The sequence below is a fragment of the Alnus glutinosa genome, chromosome 2 (assembly GCF_958979055.1).
Source record: "Alnus glutinosa chromosome 2, dhAlnGlut1.1, whole genome shotgun sequence".
Classification (NCBI taxonomy): Eukaryota; Viridiplantae; Streptophyta; class Magnoliopsida; order Fagales; family Betulaceae; genus Alnus; species Alnus glutinosa.
In genome coordinates this window covers 10,867,564-10,888,096 of record NC_084887.1, presented here as the reverse complement: position 1 = coordinate 10,888,096, position 20,533 = coordinate 10,867,564, and positions in this window count along the sequence as shown.

Below are 20,533 nucleotides of genomic sequence, written 5' to 3'. Positions count from 1 at the left end.
TACACGCCTAAAAGTCGTATTGATTTTTCTGATTATTGTTTCCGCTTGATTTTCCTCAACAATTTTAAGCTGATAATACTCAATGGGATCAGAATCTGATATGACAACTTTCATAATGATGAATCAAGACTTCATGAAATTAGACAGATTTGATGGGACGGATTTCACTCGTTGGAAAGATAAGTTGATGTTTTTGCTCATGGCGTTGAAGATTTCATACGTTTTGGATCCGAATTTGCCAAAACTTCCAGAACCTGAGCCTGATGAAGATGCACAAAGAAAGGTACAACGTAAGAAACGTTAAGAAGATGGAGTGGTATGTAGAGGACACATTCTGAACACACTTTCTGATTGTCTCTACGACCTATTCACTTCAATCAAGTCACCAAGAGAAATCTGGGAGGCTTTGGAATTCAAGTATAAAATTGAAAAGCAAGGTACAGATAAATTTCTCATCATGAAGTTTTTTGAATTTACAATGGTTGATAATATTTCTATAATGGACCAAGTCCATGAATTGCAAATTCTAGTAAATAAACTTCGGGACCATAAGGTTGAAGTTTCAGCACCTCTGCAAGTTGTGGCCATAATTGCTAAATTTCCTCCAAATTGGAATGATTATAGAAAGAAACTTATACACACAACAGAAGATTTCACTATAGAGCAAATTCAAAAACATTTACAAATTGAAGAGGAAACTCGAATTCGTTATATGAACCTATTTTTCCCAAGTAGCTCTAAAGTGAACTTTGTTGGTGAGAAAAATAAGTTTCAAAATAATCATGGAAGAAACAAGAGAAAATATAATGATTTCGGCAACAACTCTAGCAACGATAACAAGTTAAAGAAAAACAAAACTTGTTACAATTGCGGAAAGAAGGGACATCTTAAGTGTGAATGCAGATTCAAGAAGAAGCAAAAGGAGGATGATACAAAAGTTCCCAATAGTGAAAATCTAACTGAAAAGGAGACTTCTAAAATCATAGCCATGATTTCTAAAATGCACATTAGCATGATTATGGAGTTACCCATGGCTGCATCAACCAAATCTTCTGATTAGTGGTATGATTTGGGCGCTACTGTTCATGTTTGCAACAATAAATCTCAATTCAAAAATTATGAAGAAGTTGTTGATGGACAAGAAGTGCTAATGGGAAATTCCAACACTGCAAAAGTTATGGGAAAAGGAATTGTTAAAATTCAGTTTATATCTGGAAAGAAACTTATCCTTTTAAATGTTCTTCATGTTCTAGAAATTAGGATAAATCTTGTATATGCAAATGTTCTTTGTAAGAAAGGTGTTAAGGCTGTAATAGAGTCTGATAACCTGATTCTATCCACACAAGGAGTGTTTGTTGGAAAAGGACACTCTTGTGATGGCATGTATAAGTTAAGTATTAATAATATAAACTTTGGTTCCGCTTATATTATTGAGTCTTCGATTTTGTGGTATAATCGTTTAGCACACTTAAATTTAAGATCTTTAAAATTTATGTCTAAGCATGGTTTGATTTCATATAATCATAATCATAGTGCTAAATGTGAAATTTCCATTCAAGTGAAAATGACAAAGAAGCCTTTCCCCAGAACAAACAGAAATTCAAAATTATTAGAACTTGTGCAGTCTGATGCTTGTGAACTTAATGGTGTTTTAACTAGAGGAGGCAATAGATACTTTATTACTTTCACTGATGATTTTTCAAGATATACATATGTATATTTAATGAAAAGTAAAGATGAGGCCTTCAGTTTGTTTAAATGTTATAGGTCTGTTGTTGAAAATCAAAATGAAAGGAAAATTAAGATACTTCACAGTGATAGAGGTGGTGAATACGTTCCCACCGAATTTACTTTATACTACGAAGAGAATAGCATTATACATCAAACTAGTGCACCCTATACCCCATAACGAAATGATTTGGCAGAAAGAAAAAAATAGGACACTAGTTGACATGGTAAATGCTATGATTTTGAATGCGAAATTATCTTTTAATTTGTGGGGAGAAGCTTTGCTTACAGGATGCCCTGTACATAACAGAATACCTTCCAAATTTTTTAAAGTTTCACCATATGAATTATAGAAAGGTAGAAATCCAAATCTGGAATGCCTTAGTGTTTGGGGCTGTTTAGCCTTTATAGAGTTCCAGACCTAAAAAGAACAAAATTAGGACTGAGGGCTTTGAAGAGTGTTTTTGTAGGATATACTAAAAATTCAAAAGCTTACAAACTTTTGAATTTGGATTCTAATGTCATAGTAGAATCAAAGGATGGAGAATTTATTGAAGATAAATTCTATAATGATTCTAAAACTATTTCAGATCATACTCAAGTACCAGAAATTGACTTAAATCCTAGTTATCTCAAGAAAATAAAAGAAAGATTCCTGATGCCTTAATTGAACCTTGGAGAAGTCAAAGAGCTAGAAAAGAAAAGAATTTGGATCCTGATTTTGTGTCGTCTCAGGCTATTATTTTCTTTTTGGAAGGAAACAGAGAAATGGTTCTCAACAAGATACCCATTTTATTAAATATAGACGAAGATCCTAAAACATACGGAGAAGCTATGGCTTCTAGAGATGTTGCATTTTGGAAAGAGGCAATCAATCATGAAATGGATTCAATATTGTCAAACAATACTTGGATTTTAGTTGACTTGCCTCATGGATCTAAACCTATAGGATGTAAATGGGTATTTAGAAATACAATCTAGATGGGTCTCTTCAAACTTTTAAGGCAAAATTAGTTGCCAAAGGTTTTAAACAAAATGATGGTATAGATTATTTTGATACCTATGCACCAGTGGCTAGAATAACATCCATTAATGTGCTTATGGCACTGGCTTCGATTTTCGATTTATATGTACATCAAATGGATGTTAAGACTGCATTTTTAAATGGTGATCTAGAAAAAGAGGTGTACATGGAACAACCTGGAAGGTTTATTATGTCTGGAAATGAAATGAAAGTTTGTAAACTAGTCAAATCATTGTATGGATTAAAGCAAGCACCAAAACAATGGCATGAGGAATTTGACTCTGTCATTTTATCTCATGGATTTAAGCATAATGATGCTGATAAATGTATTTATTCTAAATTCACTTATTGTTATGGTGTGATTATTTGTCTTTATGTGGATGACTTGTTGATATTTGGAACAAATATGAAAGGAATATCTGAAACTAAGAAGTATCTAACTTCAAAGTTCAAAATGAAAGATCTTAAGGAAGTTGATACAATTTTAGGTATCAAAGTAAAGAAATTTAGTGGGGGTTATGCTCTATGTCAGTCTCATTATATTGAGAAAATGCTTCTTAAATTTCATCACTTAGGAATTAAAGAAGCAAGTACACCATATGATTCTGCATTTAAATTAACTGAGAATTTTGGCAGGGCAGTCGCTCAGTTAGAATATGCTAGTGCAATTGGTAGCTTGATGTATACAATGCATTGCACTAGGCCAGATATTTCCTTTGCAGTTTCCAAACTTTCTAGATATACAAACAATCCTAGTACGGAACATTGGAAAGCAATTGGTAGAGTCCTTGGGTTCCTTAAAAGAACAATTGAATTAGGATTGTATTATACAAATTTTCCATTAGTACTAGAAGGATACACTGATGCTAGTTGGATAACTAGTGCGAGTGATAATAAGGCTACATCTGGGTGGGTATTTACCCTTAGTGGTGGAGCGGTTTCATGGGCTTCTAAGAAACATATGTGTATTTCACATTCCACAATGGAATCCAAATTTATAGCCTTGGTAGCAGCGGGCAAAGAGGCAGAATGGCTGTGGAATTTGTTATTAGGTATAAAGTTGTGGCCACAACCAATGCCAACCATTTCTTTGCTCTATGATAGTGAAGCTACTATGTCTAGGGCATATAGTAAAGTTTATAATGGAAAATCTAGACATATTAGCTTGAGACATGAATATGTCAAACAGTTGATAATAGATGGCATTATCACTATTATGTATGTGCGGTCAAGTAAAAACTTGGTAGATCCATTTACTAAGGGACTTTCGAGAGATTTAGTGAAAGTACATTTAGTGGAATGGGTTTGAAACATTTCTTTAAAAAGTCACCTGTAATGGGAACCCAACCTAACACTATTTAAAAAAATAGTTTTAGGTTTAAAGGGTAATAACAAGTTACAGTTAAGTGGCTGCAAAGCAATGAAACTTGTTTTTTCATGATAAACTCATTATAGGATGTTCAGTGCTGGCTGTTATGATAAATGAAGGATGAGTGTTATACTCTTAATGAAGTTCATTGATTCTCTAAATGTCTGAAGTAATAGAGACTGTAAGGGAACTTCACCTATATGAACATAAGAAGTGAAACAACTTCATTCAAAATCTATAAATAGATATATTTTTTTTTTACGAATTTTGTAATTATATTTTTCTCACTCTCTCTAGTCAAATACACAACTTTGTAGAGAAATTCTAAAGAACAAATTCTGAAATTTGTTGTCTACAGTTGGTGACTTTGTTGTATCCTAAAGGTGAATTGCTTGTAACCCGGCAACAAATTCTTTCAAGTGGGGGCAATTATCACCTTAAAGACAGTGTTTTTACATGCCTCAAGGTCGCATTGATTTTTTTGATTATTGTTTCTGTTCAATTTTCCTCAAAATTTTGTTTATTTATTTATTTTTGGATGATTTGCCACTTGTCCACATGGCATTGACACTGGGTGTTGACATGGAGATATGATTATTTGCCACCCCAAGACACAACTCTTGACCACCTTGCCCATGTAGCAAGGTGGTCCCCTAGCTAATTTTAGGGTCTTTTTTCTAAAAAAAAAAAAAAGTAAAGTAGAAGTTGCCACGTGGGCAAAGGTGGTTAGGAATTGTGTCTTGAGGTAGTAATGTATTATATCTCGCTAACATGAATGCTGATGTATTAAATGAAGAGATATGATCTTTTGCCATTGCAAGACACAACTCTTGACCACCTTGCCTATGTAGGAAGGTGGTCCCCAAACTAGTTTTAGGGTATTTTTCCTAAATAAAATAAAAGTAAGAGTTGCCACGTAGACAAAGGTGGTCAGGAGTTGTGTCTCGGGGTGTCAATGTATCATATCTCTTAAATGAGGCATATGTGGTAGATAGCAAATGGTTAACTTTGACGGTAAAATGACAGATTGACTTATATATATATATTTAAAATCTGTAAAAAAATTAATGACTTTATTTTCGAAATTGAAAACACGAGGACTATATATATACAAACAAGATCAAAATTTAAGAACTATATACGATTTTTCCCTTATGATTATGATATTGGGTCAAGAAAAAAATTAATATTAATCTTTTCGTCTAAGATTTTCAGAATCATTAGCTGTATCTACTTTTAGCCATAATCTTTTCTTTTAAGCGCTATACTTGTTCTTATTCTTTTCATTTGAGTGTAAACATAACCCAGTAATAATTAATCACTAGTCCATAAAAGAAGACTTCCTAATTTCCTATCAATATCACAAGTTTTTCAAACCACTAAGCGTAATTGTTGGAAAGGATATACGTCCTAGGTTGAATTTTACGTTTGTCCCTGTCCTACTAAAAGCAAGATGAATTAGGACAGGTTTAAAATGAGATTGTCCTGCTCTTTTTCTTTTTTTTTTTCCTTTTTTTGAATCACTAAAGTTCAAATCATAATTAGGATTCGTTTGTTTGGGTGTAATATATTTTTTTAAAAACAAATTTCGATGTTTAGTGAAACTAAAAGTGATAGTCAAATCGAAAATATTTTCGGTTTGACAAAAAAACTTTTTTAGTTTTAGAAAATGGTTATGGTTTTTAAATTTCGTAAACTATTTTTCGAGTTTGAGCTTCTCATTCTTAAACTGTCAAACCATCGCCGGAGGTTGCTGGAAGTTGCCAACTGTTTTTTGCTGTCACTCATTTTCCATACGTGCCGAACCCAGAAAAATATTTTCAAGAAATAAGTTTTACTGAAAAATAATTCATTAAAAATATTTATTGATGAAAAACATTTTACTTCAGAACAAATAGAGCATTAGGCAAAATCTCGTTCTTATGAGAAATTTCAAAGTTTTCTTCAATTCTTTTATTATTTGTCAACAGACGAATAAGAAAAAAATAAAGTTGAAGAAAAATTGATTTTCTTTTACATGGACTACCAACAATTTTTGCTTCAAAATATGTGAGGTTTCGATGAATATTTTGATAGAAGAAATGATACAAACAATTTATAAAAATAAAAAAGCATGAGCCTACCATGTGTTTTTTAAACGCCAACAAGCATGGAATAAACGTCAAGAAAATATTTCTTGGCATTTAATTCTGGCGTATTACATTGGCCGGGTTACACGGTGTCGGGAAGTGAATGCCAAAATCTCGTTGAAAAATATAAATGACTTCTAAATTATAGTGTGTGTGTGCAACGTGTAACAAAATATTGTAAATGTGGAATTTAAATGATACAAATATTTTGTTAATGAAGTGGAAACTCAATGAAGAGAAAAATCACTCCGGGGCAGCCAAACCCAGGAAATCCACTATTAGAAGACAAAGCTAGTACATAGACAGTAACACTTACATACCCGATGCAGCGATCGTATTTAGTACTTTGACACGTAACCCAACGTGAACGCTTCCCAACCAAGTCTCATACTTATAGGGGTTTTCTATAGATTCTTTTACCTTAGGGCTCCTCCCTAAGATAGACTTCAATAATGAGCACAACAACAGCACACAATAGCAACCCTTAGAGAGCTAGTAGATCTTCACAATATCTCTCTAAGTACAAAAGAATTCAATACTGAATTCATGAGTTTTACATGCCTAGATGTCTCTATTTATAGGCTATAGAAGATGTAAATCGACACTGATTCGTTTTTCTCTGGGCGGCGTCCGGACGCAACTTGAGGTCGTCTAGACGGTGAACTTTGCAACTAGCTTTCCATAATGCGCTGAAAAGCTTTCCTGAATAGGCCGTGTCCTAATAGTGTTGCCTTAGCGTCCGAACAGTGTTGTCCTGACATCCGAATGGTTGCAATTCTTCTCCACGTCTTGCCTTATCAAGGATAGCTTCCAGACAGTGTTGCCTCGTCGTTCGGACGGATGCGGCTGTCTTCCCATATTTGTGTCTGTGAAGGAAATCTGATTTCTTGTCAAACACTGATGAGCGTCCGGATGCATTGCTGCGACGTCCGGACAGATGCAACCTTGAACTATTCAAAAATTTTGAACACTGATGGGCGTCCGGACGCATGTTTGGGCCGTTTGGACGGAATCTTGGGATTCGACTTCTCTGACTTGGAATCTGCACAGAATCTTCTTCTGAGCACTTTGAACCACTTTTCTGAAATGAAGACTCTAAAATAAATGGCATCCCAGTGAAAGCAACAACATTACATGATAGTGATTTTGTCAACAGAACGCAACCAATCAAAAACTAACAAACTCCCCCTTTGGCTATTCTGGGACAAAAATCAGTTATAAATATATTCCCGGTCCAAAACTAAAAATACTCCCCCATTTTTGTCTCAAAAGGTCTAAGGGTAAACAAAGTATTGAAAAACTACAAAATACCCCCCCTTGATGTCTCAACAGGATAAAGGTAAACATAGTATATAAAATCCACAGTTAACAGTACTAATATTCAACAAGGCATGAATAAAAGTAAACTGTTAGAAAGTAGCCCAAATAATCAAAAGTTTGTAAAACAACTGATAGAGAGAGGAACAAAAATCCTCCATGTACCAAATCCTACTGAAACACTGAAAGTAAGTGACAGATAGAGAGTCGTACAATAAGGCGGATTTGTGCTACTTTGGCTTCTAGCTCCTGAAGCTGGGTACCATAGACTGAAAAACTTCAGTTACTTGAGTTTGCAAAGGCTGAACCTGATTATCCATAGATTGAAATCCTCTAGTCAACTGGTCTACAAGATAAATGAGAAGATTCGCCTCTGAAGCTCTAACTGGTGCAGATCAGAAGAAAGATGCTACGGTAGGCTCTGCGTGAGCTAGGGGGAAAAGCTCACCGAAATCCTGAGACCTTTGGAATTTGAAACGTATAACTTCAACAACAGTCTATTTTCCAAAGGATCCATCTGTTGAATATTGTGCTGGGAGCTGCTGGACAACATATTCCTAAAAAGATTTAAACAGAAATCTATCCAAAAATAATACCACAAAGAACTATTAAATCCTGTTAGTTCCAAAAAGGTTGTGATATTATGACAGCTATTAATTAGATGCCCAAAAGCAAATATCGCAATCCAAATGACCTAGATATATCAATATCAACCCAACACAAAGACAGAAAAGGATTTTCATACACAATATCTCAAGAAAATATTTCAATATTCTAAAAAGCATAAAAACTTTAAAAGAACAGAGGAAGACATAGCAAATACCATGAAATGAGAAGAGATGTGCAGAGAATGCCAAAATCTCGGGAGAAATCTATGAGACAAACACACAACATGACATTATAAATCAATAAAAATGCAGTGGTGTGCGGATGGTAGAGAAAGCAAAGAAGTGGATAAAAACCTATAAGGATTGTGTCTGGACGCTTCATTTGCCAGACTAGCAATTGATAGGACCGCATGCATCCGGACTGTAAGCCAAGTCCATCCGGACGCTTCACACTAAAAAGCTTAAAACAGAGGAAAATTTGCAGAAATAATAAGTTTCCTTAAAGTTAGCTTTAAAACACACATGTATAATAAACTAATAAGACAGTCAAATAGCACGTCAAAAATATGCAAAGATATAACTGAGAGTTAAATATTCAATAAGCAGAAATTTCCCTTCAAATAGAAAATTTAAATAAATTACTCAACTCATGCAATGCGTGTGTGTGTGAAAGCTTTCTCAATAAGGTATGATGTTCCCTAAACCCAAACCTTATTTTACGAGGGCCTAGCCACCCTCATCTGATACACTTCCCCTAAGCTGTAGCACTTTTCTTTTACTTAATCCATTAGTGACCGTCTATTTCCGCAATGATTTAGTCACTGACTGTTTTTATAGGAACAAGTTTAAGAACAGATTTATAGCACAAAAGCAGTAGATCTTTTTATTTATCAATATTTTCTAAATTTTAAATGCTTTTTATCACCTAGTGCTGCAAACTAGAAAGAATGCTAGAATTTTTAGGTTCTAGGTTCAACTAGCGAGTTGGTCAATTTGACCATCTTAGCACAAAAAATCTATTTTATTATAATTTTCAAAAGCCAAAAATCAAAGAGTAAAAAATATGTACCTTAGGGGAGCTTTGGATAGCGCACAATTTTTTATCGCATGAGAAAAGCAACTATCTAGCATTAAGATGCATAGGAAAACTTAGTATATATCAGTCATAAACTCTCAATTATATATAAGCATATTCAATCAATGCACAATGAACTGAGGTATCAGGCAAAAAGACATGCAATATCAAAAAGTTATCAGAAGAAAAAAATATAAAATTTTCGCATCTTCTCCCCCAATTGAAAAATATAAATGACTTCTAAATTACGATGTGTGTGTATGTGCGATGTGTAACAAAATATTATAAATGCAGAATTTAAATGACACAAATATTTTGTTAACAAAGTAGAAACTCAATGAGAAGAAAAACCACTCCGGAGCATTCAAACCCAAGAAATCCATTATCAGAAAACAAAGCTAGTACATAGACAGTAACACTCACATACCCGATGCAGCGATCGTATTTAGCACTCTAACACGTAACCCAACATTAACATCTTCCAACCAAGTCTCCTACTTGAAGGGGTCTTGTGACGACCCTTCTTTTTTTTTTTTTTTCTTTTTTTTTTTTTTCTTTTTTATACAAACATAAAATGAGTCGTCGCAGTGGCACAACTACTTGTCTCTCAACCAACATATGGTACATGCCCCATATATATATTTATTGTTATATTTTATTTCTATTTTCTTTTTCCATTCTAAATTATTTTCTCATATTTTTCTCTTATATAACTTATTTCTTTGGACCGTAAAATATTCTTAGCGCGTCCTACTGTATTTTCTAGTCGTCAAATTAATCTTAGTCATTTATCCAGTAAATTTTATTCTTAAAATGATAAATAATATTCGGGACATCACAAGTCTTCTATGGATTCCTTTACCTTAGGGCTCCTCCTTAAGATAAACTTCAATAATGAGCACAACAACAGCACACAACAGCAATCTTTAGAGAGCTAGCAGATCTTCACAATATTTACCTAAACACTTTCTCTAAGTATAGAAGTATTTAATACTGAATTCATGGTTTTTACATGCCTAGAGGCCTCTATTTATAGGTTACAGAAGACCTAAATCAACACTGATTCAGCTTTCTCTAGGCGGCGTCCGGACGCAAGCTGAGGCCATCCAAACGATGAATGTGCAACCGGCTTTCCATAATGCGCTGAAAAGCTTTCCTGAACAAGGTTGCGTCTAGACGGTGTTACCCTAGTGTCCGGATGGTTGCACCTCTGTTGCATGCAATTACCATAATAAAGACTAGCGTTCGGACGGTATTGCCCTGACGTCCGAATGGTTGCAATTCTTCTCCACGTCTTGCGTTATCAAGGAAAGCATCCGGACGGTGTTGCCCTATCCTCCGGACGGATGCAGCTATCTTCCCATATCTGTGTCTGTGAAGGAAATTTGATTTCTTGTCCAACACTGATGAGCGTCCGGACGCATTGCCGCAGCGTTTGGACAGATGCAACCTTGTACTATTTGAAACTTCTGCACACTGATGGGTTTCCGAACGCATGTCTGGGCCGTCTGGAAGGAATCTTGGGATCCGACTTCTCTAACTTGAAATCTAAACAGAATCTTTTTTTGAGCACTTTGAACTACTTTTCTGAAATAAAGAATCTGAAATAAATGGCATCCCAGTGAAAGCAGCAACATTACATAATAGTGATTTTGTCAACATAATGCAGCCAATCAAAAACTAACACGTTCTTATCACATTTGTTGGCGTATAATAAACAATGTTGGTACAATTTTTGATATGGTGTGATTTGCACGTTCTTCGATGTTCTTTATGTCTCTAGATTCGCGATCGTTGCAAAACCAACACCATTATGAGAACTGTTGGGTAATTATCCTTCCCCAAATCGAAAATGGGTCTGTAGAGTGGCCCAGCCCAACCAGGCCCAGTAGGTTGGGACAATCAATTAATTAGATCCTCTTCGGACAGTGAGACCTTCTCGGAATGGCGTAGTTCTTGTCCAGGCAGAAGACCAACTCTTCTGAGTGAAGCTAATGTCAAGCATTTAGAACTGCTTGGTGTTTGAAACTTCATGGTTATGTCAAGGGCACCCTGGCATAGAATTGCACAAAGTACATGCCCGATGAAAAACCACGAAGTGTCCGAGGTGGAAGATCCCCACATTTATTAAGATCTTTGAACATTTATTAGACAAGAGATTAGATGTTCAAATCATATCGGAATATAGGGTGGATGCCAACGTCATGCACCACTCCATAGGCCGGCTCATCATGCCAAAGAGTCAGAATGCCATAAATGGTCGCCGATCATGTCACATCCCACCACTATTCACTCACGTCGATTGAACAGTAGGCTGGGATTTGGAAATCTCACACGTGCAGATTCACGGAAGAGAGGTGGTATAAATAGAAGTCATAAATCTGGTAACACCAAACTTCTCTGATAGCATTACTCTCCTTCTCAAAAACCCTTACTGACTTCACCATCAGCGGAGGCGCTGTCGGCCAACCCCCAACAAGCCTTTATTGTTTTGCAGGTTGCTACCTACGAGGCCCAGCAACCCTATTCGAATACCCAATCCAACAAAAGACCGATCATACGTTGACATGTCACCATTCAAAAACTATAGCAACAGTTTGGCGCTATCTGTGGGAACGACTTTTCTTTGTTCTTACAAAAATATATCCACGATGGTGTCTACACGGTCAGGAACCTAGAGGGTTTCAAAGAACTATCAGTACTGGAGTGACCAAGACGATGAGAGATCCTCATCTCAACCCCCTGTCAGAATGGCTCTCCTCCGCGAGAAAATGGTTCAAATAAAGAAGGAGATGCGAGATCTGGCGGGTAAAAATGTCGCCATGCAACCAAGCATACCGGAGGCTTCTCAGTTGACACCGCACCCTCCAAAGACAAGGAACCTCCCAACAGCCGGATAGGAGACCCATACAAGGAAGATGAGGTGCCTAATCAGAACTAAAAGGGTTCTAGAGAAAAGTAGGATGATCAAGATGCAGAGTCTCAAAAAGTCCGCACTTGCAAGGACGTGAAAGGGGAAGAAAAGAAGTTGAAAGACTTGATCGCAAAGTTGGAGCAAGATACGATTTCTTGTTAGATGCGGTCTAGCAGCAATACAAGGGTAGTACTTCCAAAGTGGCTGATTTGTTGCATAAAATGACTTCCTCCTTTACTGAAGAGGTATCAGCTTTTCGACTCCCTGAGAGATTCAAAGTTCTGGATATCCCAGTTTACACTGGACAAGGAGACCAAGTCTAGCACTTGGACAACTTCCGGCCTCACCTGGACTTGCCGGGCCTTCCTTCTTATGATGGTGGGGAGTGCCCGAGACTGGTTTAGGAAACTTCCACCAAGGTCCATCAGTAATTTTGATGACCTCGGGAGGATGTTCTTAATGCAGTTTATGGAAGGAGTAGTGCCGAAGAAGCCTGCAGGATCTTTAATGTCTGTCTGATAGGGTCCCAAAGAATCACTGAAAGACCATCTTGCACTTTTCAACTAGCAGAAGCTGGCTACTGAGAGCTGCATCAAAGAATTTTTTTATTGTGCCCTATTTCAAGGTATTAGAAAAGATGGGCCTCTGATGGCTGACCTGGCCCGAAAACCACCACAGAATCTCCAAGAGTTTATGGATAGAGCCGACGAGTTTATAAATCAGGAGGAGACACTTCTGGGAGCTTATCTATCTCGGGCATCAAGCTCTGGAGAGAAGAAGAAGGAGCAAATGGAAGCACAGAAAGAGGTTGAACAAAAATCGCGCAAGAAGTTCTAGGATTACGACTGGACCCCTCTCAACACACCCATCAAGGAAGTTCTTATGGAAATCAAGAAGGACCCTATATACCAAAAACCTTCTCCAATACTTGGAAAACCACCGGCGAAGACAGCGCATAAGTACTGCGCCTATCATGATACTAATGGTCATGGCACGGATACTTGTATAGCCCTGAGAAAACTGATTGAACAATTCATAGCAAGAGGGAAGTTGGCCCTCTTTCTCGACGAGCAAAGGGATCAACAGAGAACACCCCAGGATCATCACCAGAGAGAGGAGCGAGATCGAGGTGGTGCCCCCAAGTACCGATCGGACCAACGGTGCAGGGAAGAGAGAACTTGCCCTCGAGAAGCTGACTATCAGGAGAATGATCGAGATCGAAGGTAAAGGAGCTGGAGCCGCTTGTGGCCCACAAACAGAGAAGGCTTTCTCGAAATCCAAACAATTGTTAGGGGATTTGCTAGGGGAGTGAGTTTCGAACGGCCAAGAAGTCGTAAGCTAGGCAGATAAAGAATTTGGAGGTGCTTGCGGTGTAGAGATCCTCAAAGACAAGGAAGCGTGAGAGGATTATCATAGGCTTTTTTGATGACGACTATGCGGATGCCTTGATACGATGAGTTTCGCCGACGTTTTGTACAAGCCTGCTTTTGATTTAATGAAGATTGATCGGGGAAAGCTAGTCCCCGCTAGATGCCCCTGGTGGGATTTCCCGGAGAGCAGATTATGCCAGTTGGATCCATCGAGCTCTAGGTCACAGCTAGAGCCTCGCCAAAACAAAATACCATCATGGTGAAATTCCTGGTGGTGGACGGACGATCGGCATACAACGCCATTCTCGGTAGAACAACTCTGAATGAGTTACAGGTTGTGACATCAATTCCCCACTTATGCTTGAAGTTCCCAACTGACGAAGGAGTTGGAGTGCTAAAGGGTGATTAGAAGGTTGCAAGGGTGTGTTGCAACACCTCTCTGAAGGGTATTCCTGAAGAAACTACTCTCGGGGAGAAGACCAAGTAAGATGGAAAATAACAATCACAGTTCGGGGAGCCGGCTGAGGATCTACAGGAGTTTGCGATCAGAGGTCCGAAGTGCAAGATACAAGTTGGGTCGCAGCTCCCCCAAGCAGAGAAAAAGAAGTTGGTAGCCTTCTTGCCCCGAAATAGAGATGTGTTCGCATGGAGTCATGAAGACATGCTTGGGATTGTTCCTTCGATGATAGTCCACAAGTTGCATGTAGATCCGAATTATTGGATAATAAAGCAACGGAGAAGGACTTTCACCCCCGAATGGAATAGGGTGATCGCCGAAGAAGTACAAAAGCTATTGGAGGCCTGGTTCATCAGAAAAGTTGATTACCATGAGTGATTGGCCAACGTTGTACTGGTTAAGAAGTCGAAGCGCAAGTAGAGGATGTGTGTAGATTTCACCGACCTAAATAAGGCTAGTCCAAAGAATAGTTTTCCCTTACCTTGAATAGACTTATTGGTTGACTCCACGTCCAAGCACGGGCTCTTAAGCTTCATGGACACCTTCTCGGGGTATAACCAAATACACATGGACAAGGTCGACCAGAGAATACCGCCTTCATTACCAATCGTGGCCTCTACTGTTATAGAATGATGCCTTTCTGGCTGAAAAATGCAAGAGCAACCTACCAGAGGTTGGTGAACAGGATGTTTTGAGATCAAATTGGTAGGAATGTCGAAGTGTATGTCAATGACATGTTGGTAAAAAGTATGTAAGCTCTTGACGACATTGTAGACTTGAGGGAAACGTTTGCCACCTTATGGCATTATAAGATGAAGTTAAATCCGGCTAAGTGTGCATTTGGTGTCTCATCTGGCAAGTTTCTAAGTTTCATGGTTTCACAAAGGGGTATAGAAGCTAATCCAGAAAAGGTAAAAGTGATCTTGGAAATTTGGCCCCCCAGAACCATTAAGCAGTTGCAGTAGCTGACTGGAAAGATAGCGGCGCTGAACTAATTCATCTCTCACTCCATAGATAAGTGTCTTCATTTCTTTAAAATTTTGAAGAAAGCTCTCACTTGGAGTGAAGAGTGCGAAGAGGCCTTTAACAGGTTCAAGGAATACTTAATGAATCCACTACTCTTAAGTCGGCCTATCGAAAGGGAGATACTGTACCTCTACTTGGCAATATCCCCTTTCAGCCGTATGTTTAGTCTTGGTTAGAGAGGACTTGGGAGCTCAAAGGCCCGTGTAGTTCACAAGCAAGGTGCTTCATGGGGATGAGGAGCGATACCTCGCATTGAGAAGTTAGCTTTCGCCCTAATGGCAACAGCTTGGAGGTTGAGACCTTACTTCCAGGCTCTCGCAATATGCGTTCTAACCAAATACCCCTTGAAGAAGGTGTTGCAAAAGCCCGACCTCTCGAGAAGGTTGTGAATTGGGCAGTGGAGCTTGGACAATTTGACATTGAGTTCCATCCTAGGATAGCGATCATAGGCCAAGTCCTGGCTAACTTTCTTGTCTAGATGAGCAACGCTCCAGAAGCTGAAGAACTCCCTAGGGAAGCCACTTGGGTGGCCCATGTGGACGGATCCTCCATGATCAAAAGAAGCAGAGTTGGAGTTGTCCATGTTAACCTAGAAGGCCAGAAATTTCAATACTTTATCAAGCTGGACTTTGTCACCACCAATAACGAGGTAGAATATGAAGTAGTTCTTGCAGGACTTTCTATAGCTTTGGAGATGAGGGTCACGAATCTAGAGATTAGGAGTGATTCCTAAGAAGTGGTCAAACAAGTGAATGGAAGCTTCGCTATTCAAGGGGACAAGTTGGTCAAATATTTGGGAAAGGTACGCCAATTCCAAAATGAGTAGTGCTGACAAAGATCCCTCAAGAGGAAAACATGCTTGCAGATGAACTGTCCCGAGTAAGATCTGGGACCGATCAAAAGATCCAAGCTGCAAGACAAGGGATCCTGGTCATTGCCATGCCCTCCATCTTGCTGGAATCAGATGTGATGCAAGTCGATGAAATCGAACTGGAATGGGCAGCTGAGATCATCCGTTGCTTGAAATACGCGGAACTACCCAAAGATAAGTCCCAAGCTTGAAAGGTAAAACTACAATCAGCCATTTATGTCGTGATCGGTGTGGTGCTCTATCGAAGAGGATACATCCTGCCTTTGCTTAAGTGCCTCTTGGCAGTAGAGGCCAACTATGTTTTGAGGGAGATCCACGAAGGAGTGTGTGGGAACCACTCAGAGGATCACATGTTAGTGCACAAGGCAGTGAGGGTTGGGTACTATTGGCCCGCAATGGGAAAGGATTCAACAGAGTTTGTCAGGAGCGGTGACAAGTGCCAGAGATTTGCTCGGATCATGAAGAACCCCATGAGAACCTGAGTTCGATTTCGTCACCTTGGCCATTCGCCAAGTGGGGTGTCGACCTGGTGGGGCCCATGCCCCCCAGGAAAGGAAACAAAAGGTTCGTTGTCGTTGCAGTGGACTACTTCACTAAGTGGGTGGAGGCAGAAGCATTGGCAAGTGTCACCACTGAAAACATGACTAATTTCCTTTGGAAAACGTGATTAATTCCTGAGTGTGATCCTTATCTTTTGTGACTGCTATTTTTTTATTACACCTTTTATCATGAATTCTTCTCAGTAATCGAAAGAGAATTCTGATCTTAAGCTCTTTAAGGTTTTTGATAAATTGAAGAATGCTAAAAATTATAAAGTTTCTCATAAAGAGCTTAAAAAGGTGAAGCAAGAAAAAGAGTATTTGATTGTTCAATTATCTGAATCACGTGTTTTGATTAACTCTTTGAAATCTGAGAATACCATGTTGCTTAATACTATTGATGCACTTGTGAAAAAATTGAAAAAAATTCTCTAGTGATAATTTGAAAAGCATGCTTTGTATTCATACAAATATTTCTAACAAGCCTGATTTAATTATTGATATTTGAGTGCTTCTACTTCACATGCTTTTGATTCTGAATTAGATTCTATTGTTATTAAACCTGTGATAGTAGATACAGCTTGTTTAGAAAACTCTTGATTAAATATTCATGTGATGCCAAAGTCCAAGGAATCAGGAACACAAGGTAAGTTTGTTCCTACTTGTCATAATTGTGGGAAGATTGGTCATATTAGGCCAAATTGTTATTTGTTGAAATCCCATAGGCCTTGGATTAAGCAGGATGCTCCGAGGAAAGGTAAAGTTAAAAATTCTTCCTCATCTAAATATGTCCCTCCGCATAGGAGACATATAAAAGGTAAGGGTAATATTATTTGTAAGAATACTAACCTTAAAACTGTAGAGACTGTCAAGAAGCATTCAAATAAAAGAAGTCTGCTCACCTGTCATCACTGCGGCATCACCGGTCAAATCCGACCCAAATGTCCACAGCTCCAAGCTCAGAAATCGAAGGTTCAGAGGGAGCTGCCAACAAGAGCTACATTAGGCACTCTACCTCCAATGGCACATCAGGCTCCTTGGCATCAGTAGAAGTTTGTTCCTGCCAATCAAAGTGGCAAATCAAAGAAGAATAAATCAAGGCACTACAAGAGAAAGCCATAGAGGACCAATAGCTACCATGACTATGAAGAGTTGCTGAGCCTGATGCAAGGTATGCTAAGGAGAATGACCAACATGGACATCGCAAACCACCTCCACAGGTCAAGCAGGTATGGGTCAAGAATGATGAGACTATTCACCCCTTGAGGCGGAGTGGACTCACCTAGTAAAGGTGAAGTCTCACCATGGCTAGGATTTTGGTTCCTACATCCTAGTGCATGCCAGGTATGTTTGCATTGCATAGTTTATCATGTCATGCCTTGCATTCTGTTTGAGGAACCATATTTTTCTATCCCCCATGTTTTCTCCTATTGTCTTGAGAAACTTCTGTATGTACTTTTTGGGGATGACAGAAAAAGGACATCAGGCTGCTGCTTTTCTGTCTTGGTATTTCCAAACCTCTTTCCCTGAAGTCAAGTTTGCTTTTACCATATATGTTAGGAGGTGTTTTTGTGTTTTATTTTCGTCTAGCATGTTTTTGTTATTTTTCTGTATATTTTTTTTTTCAACATTAAAAAAAAAAAATGGGGGAGAAGATGCAGAATTTTTATTTTTTTCCTTTTGATAGCTTTTTAGATATTGCATGCGTTTTTCCCTGATATCTCAGTTCATTATGCATAGATGGAATATGTTTATATATGATTGAGAGTTTATGTCTGATATCTGCTAAGTTTTCCTATGCATCTTAATGCTAGATAGTTGCTTTTCTTATGTGACGAAAAATTGTGCTATCCAAAGTTCCCCTAAGGTAAATTTTTTTTACTCTCTGATTTTTGGCTTTTGAAATTTCTGATAATAGAGATTTTTTCTGCTAAGATAGTCAAATTGACCAACTTGCTAGTTAAACCTAGAACCTAAAAAATTATGGCATTCTTTCTAGGTTGTAGCACTAAGTGATAAAAAGCATTTAAAATTCAGAAAATATGGATAAATAAAAAGATCCACTATTTTTTTGCTATAAATTTGTTCTTAAACTTGTCTTTATAGAAATAGTCAATGACCAAATCATTGCAAAAATAGACGGTGTTTAAAGGACCAAGTAAAAGAAAAGTGCTGCAGCTTTGGGGGAGTGTATCAGATAAGGGTGGCTAGGCCCTAGTAAAATAAGGTTCGACTTTTTACTGATCCAACATTGAATTTATCTCTTGTTTAGAAAATTCAGTTGCTTTAAATCATATCAGCGAACATCATACCTTAATGAGAAAGCTTTCACACACACACACACACACGCATTGCATGAGTTGAGTAGTCTATTTAAAATTTCTATCTGTAGGTAAATTTGTGCTTATTAAATACTTAACTCTCAATTATATCTTTGCATATTTTTTATTTCTATTTGACTTCTTATTAGTTATTTATACATGCGTGTTCTGCAAATTTTCCTTTGTTTTCAGCTTTCAGTGTGAAGCGTCCAGATGGTTAAGTAACACGTCTAGACACACGCGGTCTTGCCGATTGATAATCTGGCAGAGAACCGTTCTGATGAGTGTGTACCACGTCCGGACTGCGTTCTTTTTAGGTATTCTTTTTACCACTTGCTTTCTTTGCGATTCACACTGCACTGCATTGTTATCTTATTTTTGTCATGTTGTAGGTTTTTCTCGCGGATTTCTCCCGAGATTTTGTCATTCTTTGCATATCTCTTCTCATATCATGGTTTTTGTTGTGTCTTCCTTTGTTCTTTTAAGTTTTTGTGCTTTCTAGAATATTGGGATATTTGATGTTTTGAATATTTTCTTGAGATATTGTACATGAAAATCCTTTTCTGTCTATGTGCTAGGTTGATCTTGATATATTTATGCCTTATGAGTTACTGTATTGCTTATATTTTTCTTTCGCATTCAATTGTCAACCGTCATAAATATCACTTTGTTTTTGGAGCTAACAGGATTTGATTTTTCTTGGTAGTGGTATTTTTAGATATATTTATGTTTAATTTTGGTTCAGGAATATATCATTCAACGGCTCCCAAAACAGTGTTCGACAGATGGATCCTTTGGAAAATTAATTTTGTTTGATGTCATATGTTCAAAGGTTTGTGGTTCCCGGCTCCCAAAGCAACTGAAGGTTTTTCAGTTTGTGGTTACCGGCTTCCAGAGCTAGAAGCCAAAGTAGCACAAATCTAGCTTTTTGTACGGATTTCTCTCCGTTACTTGTTTTCAATGGATCAACAAGATTTGGTACTTGGAGGATTTTTGTTCCTCTCTTTTAGGCCACTTGTAGACTCTTCTCTATTATTCCTATTGTTTTGGATTTTAGAACATTTTTTTCTTTGGATTTTATATACTTTGTTTATTCTTGTCTTGTTGAAACATCAAGGAGGAGTATTTTATTACTATGGTTTTTCTATACTTTGTTTACCCTTTGTACTTTTGAGACAAAAAGGGTGAGTATGTTAGTTTTGGACCGGGAATGTATTTTTAAACCAGTCAAGTGATTTTTGTCCCAGAATGGCCAAACGGGAAGTTTGTGGTTTTTGTGTTGGCTACATTCTGTTTGACAAAATCACTATTATGTAATGTTGCTGCTTTAACAGGGATGCCGTATAGTTTAGAATCTTCACAGTAATTAGAGTTTATGTCTCTAATACGGAAAGAGCCTCGTTATGACAAGTTACAGTGTCACAAGCTTCAAGAAGGCTATTTCAAGTGTTCAAGGAAGATTCTGTGCAGATTCGAACTCAGAGAAGTCGGATCCCTTGTTTCCGTTCGGACGACCCAATAAAGCTTCCGGACGTTCTTTAGTAAGGAATATTCATCAGGACTACGTGGCAATACCATCCAGACTCCCATCAGTGTCTAAAAGATTCAAATTGTTCAAGCTTGCTTCCGTCCGGACGTCTCAGCAACATGTCCGGATGCTCTTCAGAGTTCCAGAAGAATCCAGCGTTCAAGTGCATACGTTCGGACGATGTGGAAATACCGTCCAGACACTAGTCAGTGTTCGACAAGTAAAATGATTTCCATCGCAGACACAGATTTAAGCAG